Source organism: Tachyglossus aculeatus, chromosome 3 (genome assembly GCF_015852505.1).
Source record: "Tachyglossus aculeatus isolate mTacAcu1 chromosome 3, mTacAcu1.pri, whole genome shotgun sequence".
NCBI classification, from domain to species: Eukaryota; Metazoa; Chordata; class Mammalia; order Monotremata; family Tachyglossidae; genus Tachyglossus; species Tachyglossus aculeatus.
Window position 1 is genome coordinate 34,897,876 of NC_052068.1, and position 11,472 is coordinate 34,909,347.

Here is an 11,472-nt window from a genome sequence, read left to right on the forward strand (position 1 = left end):
TCATGCAGAGAGATCCTTCATACGCTACTCTAGGCTCTCACCGCCTCTCAATTCAGTTGTCATTCTGCGTCTTGGAGATAGACTGGAGATACGGTGAGCCCACTGTTGGGCAGGGACCGTCTCTATATGTTGCCAACTTGTACTTTCCAAGCGCTTAGTACAGTGCTCTGCACACAGTAAGCACTCAATAAATACGATTGAATGAATGAATAAGGGAGAGCAGTGTGGCTCAATGGACAGAGCACAGGCCTGGGAATTAGAGGACTAGGTTCTAAACCTGGTGCTGCCGCTTGACTGCTGTTTGACCTCAGGCAAGTCATTCACTCACTCATTCATTCATTCAATTGTATTTATTGAGCGCTTTCTGTGTGCAGAGCACTATACTAAGTGCTTGGGAAGTACAAGTCGGCAACATATAGGGAAGGTCCCTACCCAACAACAAGCTCACAGTCTAGAAGGGGGAGATAAACAAAACAAAACATGTAGACAGGTGTCAAAGCCACCCGAATAAATAGAATTATAGCTATGTGCACATCATTAATAAAATAGAGTAGTAAATAAGTACAAGTAAAATAAATAGAGTAATAAGTATGCACAAATATACACAAGTGCTGTGGGGAGCTGGGGGAAGAGAGGCTTCACTTCTCTGTGCGTCAGTTTCCCATCTGTAAAATGGGAATGAAATCTTACTCCATCCTACTTAGACTGTGCGCCCCACGTGGGACAGGGACTGTGTCCAACCTTATTAACTTGTATCTACCCCAGTACTTAGAACAGTGCTTGGCACATAGTAAGCGCTTAATAAGTCTGATGTCATCGAGTCTTCTCTGATCCCTCCCCATCCCCCCCGCCTCACCTCCTTCCCCTCCCCACAGCATCTGTATATACGTATATGTGTTTGTACGTATTTATTACTCTATTTTATTTGTACATATTTATTCTGTTTATTTTATTTTGTTAATATGTTTTGTTCTGTTGTCTGTCTCCCCCTTCTAGACTGTGAGCCCGCTGTTGGGTAGGGACCGTCTCTATATGTTGCCAACTTGTACTTCCCAAGTGCTTAATACAGTTCTCTGCACACAGTAAGCGCTCAATAAATACGATTGAATGAATGAGTGAATGGATGACCCACAGCGACGCCATGGGCCCATCTCTCCCAGGATGCCCCACCTTCTTCTGCAGTCATTCTGGTAGGGTATCCACAGTGTTGGTAAAAATACAGAAGTGGTTCACCGTTGCCTCCTTCCACTCTGTAAACATGAGTCTCTGCCCTTGACTCTCTCTCATGTTGCTGCTGCCCAGCACAGATGAGTTTTGACTTGCAGCAGATTGCTTTCCACTCACTAGTTGCTGCCCAAGCTAGGAATGGAATAGTTAGGCCTCTGCTTGACTTTCCCTCCTGTAGTTGTGACTGGTAGAGTACTGGAAACTCTCTAGGTGTGACCCTGAAAGGAGGCTTAATAAGTACCAGAATAATAATAGTAATTGCTTCCCTTCCTTCTTCCCTTCCATCATCCTTTCCTCTTGTGACTTCACTCTCCCCCTCTCCTGCAGCTCTTAGGTCCATCCTCAAAAGCTCAACTCACATCGCCTCTTGTCCACATCCTGCCTCTGGCCTGGAACACGCTCCCTCCTCATATCTGAGAGACAATTACTCTCTTCCCCTACAAAGGCTTATTGAAGGCACATCTCCTTCAAGAGGCCTTCCAAGACTAAGCCCCACTTTTCCTCATCTCCTACTCCCTTCTGCATCACCCTGAATAGCTCCCTTTATTCATCACCCCACAGCACTTGTGTACCTATTTGTAATTTATTTATGTATTTATTTACTCACATTAATATCTCCTCCCTCTCTAGACAGTAAGCTTGTTGTGGTTAGGGAATGTTTCTGTTTATTGTTCTATTGTATTCACCCAAGCTCTTTGCACAGTGCTTTGCACACTGTAAGTGCTCAATAAACATAATTGAATGAATGAATAAATGAATGAACCATGGGGCAGCTCATCTAATTGCTTCAGAAATGGTAAAGTGTATTTGTGTGTGTGTGTTGCTGCATACATGCATGCATGTATGCGCATGTGTGTTTATGCTTGGTGCCAGGTTTGGTATGTGGAGGCAATTGGTTTGTACCATTTCCCCTTCCCATTTCAATGGGCTACAGTGTTTTTCCAAATGCCAGTTTTTCACTATTATGGAGAGGGTGTTCTGTAGTAGCCCTTCAGTAGGATGAGAAGTAGGATGAGAAGCAGTGTGGCTCAGTGGAAAGAGCACGGGCTTTGGAGTCAGAGGTCATGGGTTCAAATCCCAGCTCTGCCAACTGTCAGCTGTGTGACTTTGGGCAAGTCACTTAACTTCTCTGGGCCTCAGTGACCTCATCTGTAAAATGGGGATTAAGACTGTGAGCCCCCGTGGGACAACCTGATCACCTTGTAACTTCCCCAGTGCTTAGAACAGTGCTTTGCACATAGTAAGTGCTTAATAAATGCCATCATTATCATTATGAGAAGCAGCATGGCTTAGTGGAAAGACCACGGGCTTGGGAGTCTGAGGTCGTGGGTTCTAATCCTAGCTCCACCACTTGTCAACTGTGTGGCTTTGGGCAAGTCACTTATCTTCTCTGGGCCCTCAGTTCCCTCATCTGTAAAATGGGGATTAAGACTGTAAGCCCCACGTGGGATGACCCGATAACCTTGTATCTACCCAAGAGCTTAGAATTGAGACTGGAGAGACAGCCCGGCCAGTAGGGGTTCTGCTGTTTTTGAACATTATAGGTGAGGCCCTTCAACTCAGCACAGAATAATGATAATTGTGGTATTTGTTTCGCCCTTACTATGAGCCAGCACTGCACTAAACCCTGGGGTAGGTACAAGCTAATCGGCTTGGACACAGTCCGTGTCCCACATAGGGCTCACAGTCTTAATCCTCATTTTACACGAGGGAACAGAGGCACAGAGGAGTTAAGTGACTTGTTCAAGGTCACACTGCAGTGAAGGTGTGGAGCTGGGATTAGAACCCAGGTCGTCTGACTCCCAGCCTGTGCCCTTTCCCCTAGGACATGCTACTTTCATTCACTCGTATTTATTGAGCGCTTACTGTGTGCAGAGCACTGTACTAGGCGCTTGGGAAGTACAAGTTGGCAACATATAGAGACGGTCCCTACCCTACAAAAGACTCTGGAAAGGACTAGTTCATTCTTGGGAAGAGGCAAGCCGTGTTAAAGGGAAAGAGATGCTTTTTTAGAACCCAAACTTCACAAGATGAAAAGACAAATAGTCACAGCCCCCTGCAAACTCTGGTCAAAGGCAGTGACCAGATGACAGACAAGACTTCAACAGAGAAATACCACAATGAGCCAACCAATTTACCAATTAAACTTACATAGCAATGATGTCACACCACCTTCCTCTATTCTGTAAACTGCCTGGGGGCAGGGAATTCTGTCTATTGTTTTATTGTACTCTCCCAAGCGCTTAGTAATAACAGTAATAATGCTGGCATTTATTAAGCACTTACTATGTGCAAAGCACTGATCTAAGTGCTGGGGGGATACAAGGGGATCAGGTTGTCCCACTGGGTGCTCACAGTCTTAATCCCCATTTTACAGATGAGGTAACTGAGGCCCAGAGAAGTTAAATGACTTGCCCAAAGTCACACAGCTGGCAATTGGCGGAGCGGGGATTTGAACCCATGACTTCAGACTCCAAAGCTCGTGCTCTTTCCACTGAGCCACGCTGCTTCTCTACACAGTAAGCACATAGTAAGAACTCAATAAATATGAATAAATGAATGAGTGAATTTTTGAATGGACAGGATGAGGAGAATAATACCCGGGAAGGTGGGTATCATCAATTGTATTTATCGAGCGCTTGCTGTGTGCAGACCACTTTACTAAGCACTTGGGAAGGACAAGTTGGCAACATATAGAGACAGTCCCTACCCAACAGTGGGCTCACAGTCTAAAAGGGGGAGACAGAGAACAAAACCAAACATACTAACAAAATAAAATAAATAGAATAGATATGTACAAGTAAAATAAATAAATAAGTAAATAGAGTAACAAATAAATAAATAGAGTAACAAAGTGGGTATCCTCTGGAGAAAGCAATTGAGCAAAGTTTTAAAACCCGATGGAGTAAGCATCCTAAATCACAGGTTTCCCAAATGTTTTGATGAATGAATTGTTCCCCTTGAGCTTGAATTCTAACTCTGAATCATCCAAAGCAGCAATCAGGAGCTGGGTAGAAATTCATTCAATCATATTTATTGAGCACATTCTGTGCAGAGCACTGTAATATGCACTTGAGAGAGTACAAGACAACAATATAACAGAGTTTGTAGACATCTTCCCTGCCCACAGTGAGCTTACAGTCTAGAGGAGAGATGAGGTTGGGATCACCTAGGGCTAGAAGCTAGTGTTGATCAGGGTTACACAGGTTTCTCCTTAATCTTCTTGTGCTTTTATAAAATCACATTGTTATCATTGTTTATCATTGTTATTGTTTTATTAAGCACAGGGTAACTGCTTAATAAAGACCACCACCATTACTAATAATCAATTAATTATCAATCACTTAATAATTAGTGAATGGTTGAGCGTTATGGTATTAAGCACTCACTCTGTGCAAAGGACTGGGATAGATTCAAGATAATGAGGTTGGTATTAATAATAATAATAATGGCATTAAAGTGCTTACTATGTGCAAAGCACTGTACTAAGTGCTGAGCACTGTACTAACTGCTGAAGTGGTGTGGCGTAGTGGCTAGAGCACAGACCTGGGTGACAGAAGGTCATGGTTCTATTTCTGGCTCTGCCACTTACCTGCTGTGTGACTTTGAGCAAGTCACTTTACTTCTCTGGGCCTTAGTTACCTCATCTGTAAAATGGGGATTGAGACTGTGAGCCCCAAATGGGACAGTGAGCCCCACATGGTACAGGGATTGGGTCCAAACTGATTTGCTTGTATCTACCCCAGTGGTTAGTACAGTGCCTGGCACAAAATAAGTGCTTAACAAATACCATTATTATTATTTCATTCATTTCATTCAATTGTATTTGTTGGGTGCTTACTGTGCACAGAGCACTGTACTAAGCGCTTGGGAATTACAATTTGGCAACATAGAGAGAAGGCGCCTACCCAACAACGGGCTCACAGTTTAGAAGGGGGAGACAGACAACAAAACAAAACATATTGACAAAATAAAATAAATAGAATAGTAAATATGTACAAGTAAAATTGAGTAATAAGTCTGTACAAACATATATACAGGTGCTGTGGGGAAGGGAAGGAGGTAGGGCGGGGGGGGATGGGGAGAAGAAGGAGGGGGCTCAGTCTGGGAAGGCCTCCTGGAGGAGGTGAGCTCTCAGTAAGGCTTTGAAGGGAGGAAGAGAGCTAGTTTGGCGGATGTGCAGAGGGAGGGCATTCCAGGCCAGGGGGAGGACGTGGGCCGGGGGTCGACAGCGGGACAGGCGAGATCGACGGCGGGACAGGCGAGATATTATTATTGTTATTATCCAGTCTCAACCATGATGGGGCTCACAATCTAGGAAGAAAGGAGGGAGAATTCATTGTTTTAGCCCTTTTTTTACAGATGAGAAAACTGAAGCTGAGAGAGGTTAATAATAATAATATCGATGATAATAATAATAACTGGGGTATTTGTTAAGTGCTTACTACGTGCCAGCCACTGTACTAAGCGCTGGAGTGGATACATGCAAATTGGGTTGGACACAGTCCCACCTGGGATTAATAATAATATAATAATAATAATGTTGGTATTTGTTAAGCACTTACTATGGGCAAAGCACTGTTCTAAGCGCTGGGGGGGATACAAGGTGATCAGGTTGTCGCACGTGGGGCTCACAGTCTTAATCCCCATTTTGCAGATGAGGTAACTGAGGTACAGAGAAGTTAAGTGGCTTAAGTAACTTGACCAAGGTCACCAAACAGGACAGCAGCAGAGATGGGGCCAGAATCAAGTCTCCCAGCTCCCTGGCCTGTGTTCTTTCCCCTGGACTGGACTGTTTTCAGAAGCAGCATGGCATAGTAGATAGAGCACTGGCCTAGGAATCAGTAGGTCATGGGTTCTAATCCTGATCCACCACATGTCTGCTGTGTGATTTTGGGCAAGTCACTTCAATCAATCAATCGTATTTATTGAGCGCTTACTGTGTGCAGAGCACTGTACTAAGCGCTTGGGAAGTACAAGTTGGCAACATGTAGAGACAGTCCCTACCCAACAGTGGCCTCACAGTCTAAAAGGGGGAGACAGAGAACAAAACCAAACATACTAACAAAATCAAATAAATAGAATAGATATGTACAAGTAAAATAAATAAATAAATAAATAGAGTAATAAATATGTACGAACATATATACATATATACAGGTGCTGTGGGGAAGGGAAGGAGGTAAGATGAGGGGGAAGGAGGTAAGATTCGGGGGTCTCAGTTACCTCATCTGCAAAGTGGGGATTGAGACTGTGAGCCCCATTTGGGAAAGGGACTGTCTCCAAACTGATTTGCTTATATCCACCCCAGCACTTAGTATAATGCCTGGCACATAGTAAGCACTCAACAAATACCATTATTATTATAATTATTATAATAATAATAATTATTATTATAATTAAAGTTTCCAAATCCTCCCAGAACCATTCTCCACTGATCACCAAGGAAGAACATATGTTTTTTAAGGCAAACCTTTTTGGCTTGGAGTGTTTTAATCTGAAATATCCACCTGAAGGCTAACAAAAGGTAACTATAATAGTAACTATCTGGGATAACCTTTCCCCCTCCTCACTTTTTCACCTTTCCACTCTCAGGACTATTCCGCCAGCACTGACGGAAGGTTTTTCTTCCTGGGCTGGAAGATAGAAATTTTTCGGCTTCCTCCCATTGCTAACCTCAAGCAATTACAACTTGAAGTGTAAAATGTAAGATTTTCTTTGCATTTTCCATAAAGCCTGGCTAGCCCAAGCTCTTCTTCTTCAAGGTAATTGCTGCGGTTCTTGTGTCTAAAGGGCTAGAGGGGCAGAAAGTTTTCTGAGGTTTTCAGACAGTCTCTTATTGCACAGTCTTGCAATGCAGTATTTTTAGCACTCCGGGCTTCCAGCAAAAACCTATTAAAACCCATAAACTTCTCTTGTGGATCATTTTTCAAAATGTATTTATCTAAAGGGCGTCGCTGTTTGGTCTTAGAAGACAAAAATGTCAGAGTCTGAATGATTTATTTTAGGGTTCTTATTTTCCATTGTGTGAGGTTTTATTACAACTAAAACTCATTGTCTTTTCTCTCTTTCCTTTACTCTAGCTCACACTGACGCAAGTCAAAGCAGACTTGTGTTTGGGTGAGGTCAGGTGAGAAGCAGCGTTGCTCAGTGGAAAGAGCCCAGGCTTGGGAGTCAGAGGACGTGGGTTCTAATTCTGGCTCCGCCACTTGTCTGTTGAGTGAACCCGGGCAAGTCACTTAACTTCTCTGTGCCTCAGTTATCTCATCTGCAAAATGGGGATTAAGACTGTGAGCTCCACGTGGGACAACCTGATTACCTTGCATCTACCCCAGTGCTTAGATCAAAGCTTGGCACATAGTAGGTGCTTAACAAATACCATTATTATTATTAGTATTACAGTGGATGACCTTCCAATTAGATTATTTTGCCAAAATCACAGGCTTTAGCACAGTACTTGGCACCTAGTAAGCAATTAGTGATGACAAAGTCTTCCAGATGATCTGAAAAGTGTTCTGATTTAATTTGTTCTGTTACAAATCAATCAATCAGTGGTATTTATGGAGGGTTGATTGTGCGCAGAGCACTGTATTAAGTGCTTGAAAAGATTTTAGTGCTGAGATCTGTGAGGAGAAATGAACAAATAAAAGATACATTTTAATTAAACTGAAAGTATTGACTTACATCTTCCCCTCTAGGCTATATGCCCATTGTGGGCAGTGAACGTGTCTACCAACTCTATTCATTCATTCATTCATTCATTCGTTCAATCATATTTATTGAGCATTTACCGTGTGCAGAGCATTGTACTAAGTGCTTGGGAAGTACAAAACGGCAATATATAAAGACGGTCCCTACCCAACAACGGGCTCACAGTCTAGAAGTGGGGAGACAGACAAAAAAACAAAACAAGTAGATAGTGCTTAGTGCTTGGTACAGTGCTCTGTCCACAGTAAGTGCTCAGTAAATGTCATTGATTTATTAATATTCTCCAGTCAGGAGGTACAAGGAGTCACTTCCTCATTCCTTCTCCTGATTCCAGGTAACAGACTTAGACTGCAGCTTTATTCATATTTATTAATGTCTGTTTCCCCTTCTGGACTGTTAACTCATTATGGGCAGGAAATGTCTCTGCTAATTTCTCTTATATTGTACTCTCCCAAGAGTTTTGAACAGTGCTCTGCACATAGTAAGTGCTCAATAAATACCATTGACTGATTGATTGATAATTGGTTTACCATTCATAGCACAGTGCTGATAGTGTGTTGTAGCAGCAGAAAACAGCAGGCTTTTTGTTTGCTTTTACGGTATTTGCTAAGCGCTTACTATGTGCCAGACATTGTCCTAAGCACTGGAGTAGCTACTCGATAATCAGGTTCATTCATTCATGGAGTAGATACTTGCTAATCAGGTTCATTCATTCATTCATTCAATCGTATTTATTGAGCGCTTACTGTGTGCAGAGCACTGGACTAAGCACTTGGGAAGTACAAGTTGGCAACTTATAGAGTCGGTCCCTACCCAACAGCGGGCTCACGGTCTAGAAAGGGGAGACAGACAACAAAACAAAACATATTAACAAAATAAAATAAATAGAATAAATATGTACAAATAAAATAAATAAATAGAGTAATAAATACGTTCAAACATAAATACATATATACAGGTGCTGTGGAGAGGGGAAGGAGGTAAGGCTGGGGGGATGGAGAGGGGGGAGAGGAAGGAGGGGGCTCAGTCTGGGAAGACCTCCTGAAGGAGGTGAGCTCTCAGTAAGGCCTTGAAGGGGGGAAGAGAGCTTCTCTCTGTGTAGGTTGTACACAGCCCCTGCCCTAAACGGGGATCACAGTCTTAATCCCTATTTTACAGATGAGGTAACTGAGGAGAAAAGAAGTGAAGCGACTCACCCAAGGTCACACAGCAGATGAGTAGCAGAGATGGGATTAGAACCTGGGTCCTTCTGACTTGCCAAGGTAGCTGCCTCAGTAGCCACAGTGGTCTTTCCTGTCCACATTAACCAGCTGTTATCAGGGTTTCTGCTGATCCTGCCCACTATATGAGACATCCTAAGTGGTTCCTCAGTCAGAAACTGTCACCATCCACAGAAAAGCCCTTCGGGTACTGTTCCACTTCAGCTATTTCACCTCCCGCCATGGTGAGATTTGAGTTGGGCTTTGTGTCAGTCAGTCAGTCAGTCAATCATTCATTGATTAATTCAATCATATTTATTGAGCACTTACTATGTGCAGAGCATGACTCAGTGGAAAGAGCACGGGCTTGGGAGTCAGAAGTCGTGGGTTCTAATCCCGACCCCACCACTTGTCTGCTGTGTGACCTTGGGAAAGTCACTTAACTTCTCTGTGCCTCAATTCCCTTGTCTGTAAAATGGGGATTAAGACAGTGAGCCCCATGTGGGACAACCTGATTACCTTGTATCTACCCCAGCGCTTAGAACAGTGTTTGGCACATAGTAAGTGCTTAACAAATACCACTATTATTATTATTATTACTAAGCACTTGGGAAGTACAATTCAGCAACAAACAATAATAATAATGGCATTTGTTAAGCTCTTACTATGTGCCGAGCACTGTTCTAAACACTGGGGTAGATACAAAGTAATCAGGTTGTCCCATGTGGGGCTCACAGTCTTAATCCCCATTTTACAGATGAGGGAACTGAGGTACAGAGAAGTTAAGTGACTTCTCACTTAAAAGTCACACAGCTGGTAAGTGGCGGAGCCAGGATTAGAACCCACGACCTCTGACTCCCAAGCCCATGCCCTTTCCACTATGCCAGGTTGCTTCTCTTCTCAAATAGAGACAATCCCTGCCCACAAGGGCTCACAGTCTAGAAGGGGGGAGACAGGCATCAAAACAAGTGAACAGGCATTAGGAGCATCATTATAAATAAATAGAAGTACATATACACACCATTAATAAAAATAAATGGAATTATAATTATAAACATGTACATATATACACAGGTGCTGTGGGGCGGGGGGTAGAGCAAAGGGAGAAGGTTGGGACAATGGGGAGGGGGAAGCAGAGGATATGGGAGGCTTAGTCTGGGAAGACTGCCGGCAGGAGGTGAGCTTTCAGGAGGAGGAGGAGTAATAGTACTACTGGGAAAGATCCCGGGCTTTGGAGTCAGAGGTCACGGGTTCAAATCCCGGCTCCACCACTTGTCAGCTGTGTGACTTTGGGCAAGTCACTTCACTTCTCTGGGCCTCAGTTACCTCATCTGTAAAATGGGGATTAAGACTGTGAGCCCCCCGTGGGACAACCTGATCACCCTGTAACTTCCCCAGCACTTAGAACAGTGCTTTGCACATAGTAAGCACTTAATAAATGCCATTAGTATTATTATTAGTAGTAGTAGTAATCACCTTTACGGAGAGCCTACCGTGTGCAGAGCACTGTACTAAGCTCTTGGGAAAGTACGATATAACACTATAACAGACACATTACCTGCTCATAATGAACTTACAGTTGAGAGGGACAGACATTAATGCAAATAAATAAATTACGGATATGTAGATTTGTGATGGGGAAGTGCTTAATAAGTGCCATTGCCAGTACTTTGGAACTCCTTTATAACCATCCCCAACACATATATACATATATATATATATATATATGTATATATATATATATATATAGGTTCATTCAATTATTTATTTTGACCATTTGATTACCTTGTTGCTACCGTGGTCTTTAGAAGGCCAAATGACTCGACTTAGATGAGCATATTTTGGACACATCATCAGGAAGAACAATTCTTGGGAGAAGACACCAATGTTAGGGAGAGTGTAAGGAAAATATGGAAGATACAGACAATCAGCTAGATGAATAGAAATCAAAACGATAATGCAAGGGCTGTTAGCGAGGTTATGGATTATGGCAGAAGATAGGGCATTCTGGAGAAAATAAGTCCATAAAGTCGTTATGAATTGGAAACAACTCGGTATTTGATATATATTTCATATATATGTTGCCAACTTGTACTTCCCAAGTACTTAGTACAGTGCTCTGCACACAGTAAGTGCTCAATAAATATGATTGAATGAATATATATATTTGATATATATATGCCCCAATACTTAGCACAGTTCCCTCTCAGGGTCGCACCTGGAGAGTTTCCAGTACTCTACCGGTCCCAACTATGGGAGGGAGAGTCAAGCAGAGGTATACCCATTCCATTTCTTGCTTGGGCAGTGGCTAGCAAGTGGAAGGAAATCTGCTATAAGT

General features: G+C 42.9%; 1 non-coding gene across 1 annotated transcript; it reads left to right on the forward strand.

Annotated features, from left to right (window-relative positions):
- Positions 1-11,334: 11,334 nt before the first annotated feature.
- LOC119926132 lies at positions 11,335-11,472 on the forward strand. The gene has a single exon (XR_005450037.1). It is a non-coding gene; the product is annotated as a small nucleolar RNA SNORA7 (small nucleolar RNA).